The sequence below is a fragment of the Cynara cardunculus genome, assembly GCF_001531365.2.
Source record: "Cynara cardunculus var. scolymus isolate 2C chromosome LG 4, CcrdV1, whole genome shotgun sequence".
Lineage (NCBI taxonomy): Eukaryota > Viridiplantae > Streptophyta > Magnoliopsida > Asterales > Asteraceae > Cynara > Cynara cardunculus.
In genome coordinates this window covers 12,258,570-12,260,101 of record NC_037531.1, presented here as the reverse complement: position 1 = coordinate 12,260,101, position 1,532 = coordinate 12,258,570, and the positions used below count along the sequence as shown (strand labels likewise).

The 1,532-nt window shown below is 37.8% G+C and overlaps 1 pseudogene; it reads left to right on the top strand.

The window, feature by feature from the left end:
- The window catches only part of LOC112510876, a 5,032-nt pseudogene extending 3,842 nt beyond the window's left edge, over nucleotides 1–1,190 (top strand).
- The last annotated feature ends 342 nt before the right edge of the window (nucleotides 1,191–1,532 follow it).

Here is a 1,532-nt window from a genome sequence, read left to right as displayed (position 1 = left end):
TACTGAAAACGGTACGTCTCCCAATTATCAGATTAAACAAATAACGAATACGATCTCATTTCTGTAAACTCCATTGCAGGGTATTCTACCCCCGATGTGGACGCGAAAGGAATCAAAGAGCTCGTGAATGACGTCAAACGAGTTAAATTTCACGCAGCGTACCTCGCTTCTCTAGCCGAGTCTATCAGGTCCACTCTATTTCAGTACCGTTCAGTTTTTACGAACGTAAATTTGTATTGCTTATTAATTTGAACAAGTATTTGTTATTGAACGACAGAGGGGGAGCGGATGTACGTGGATATTTTATATGGTCGTTGATGGATAACTTCGAGTGGTTGCAAGGATACGACGCGAAGTTCGGGTTATATTACATCGACCGTCGAACGCTAACGCGGTTGCCGAAGCTTTCTGCTAAATGGTACGAGAATTTTTTGAAGAACAAGAGTGATGTTATTAACTAGTAAAAGGAGCATCAAGATCCTTTGAAAAGGTTGCTATGATGCTACAGAATGTATTCTATTTCTTATAAATGTATGGTGAATCAACAGTAAGACCACTCGTTATCCTTTGATATTTTATGTGTTGTTTGGTAAGCATAACTTACCTTATTTTTCGGGTATATATTTGGATGGACATAAATTAGCTTATGAAATGTTACCAGAATAATTTATGAGGAACTTTTTATCTGTTTGTTTTAGTTATAACTCTTATTAATATTAATTTTTATCTATTAGTATTAATTAAAAGTAAAAAAATAATTATCACTGATATTAATGAATAGTAATTAGTAGTAAATGGAAATTAATAATCTCTCATTGTTATGCACAACTTGTTACTAGCCCATGGCAAGGCAGCCAAGCTATATCATGAAAACTTTCAGGCAATCAACCAACTTCCAACTGTTTATCCTTTTTTTTTATGACAATCAGGGGTGTTGGGATTGCTTATAAAAACAACTTATTGACTTATTCCAGTGTGACACCGGTAATAAGCATTTTTGAGTGTTTGGATAAACAATTTACACTTGTGCCAAACCGGTAACAAGGAGTTTTTGAAGAAGTTAAACCCTTCTGACTTATAATAAGTTGATAAGTACTTTGGGTTTCTTTCTGCAGCCTAAACAAGGTGGATCGATAGGGCTCGTGAATCGTGATGCACTGTTTCATGTACGAACTGCTAACAGACAGTGAGCTTGATCGCAAAGCTGCCAAAAGGGCCTTGGCTTTCAATATTGGCTGGTCACTTGATCCCGTAATCTTTGGAGAATACCCCGAAGAAATGCACGAATACCTTGGAACGAAATTACCAAGTTTCTCCGTCGAGGAAAAGAATTTCTTGAAGAACAGTACCGATTTTATTGGCATCAACCATTACACAACTATATATACCAAGGATTGTACCAACTCGGGTTGCTCCCCAACCGCGAATCGTGCAATCAAAGGTTTTCTAGAGATGGTTGAAGAGCGTGATGGTGTACCGATCGGCGAACCGACCAAGGTCAAAGGATTTTCGGTTGTTCCTAGAGGCATGGG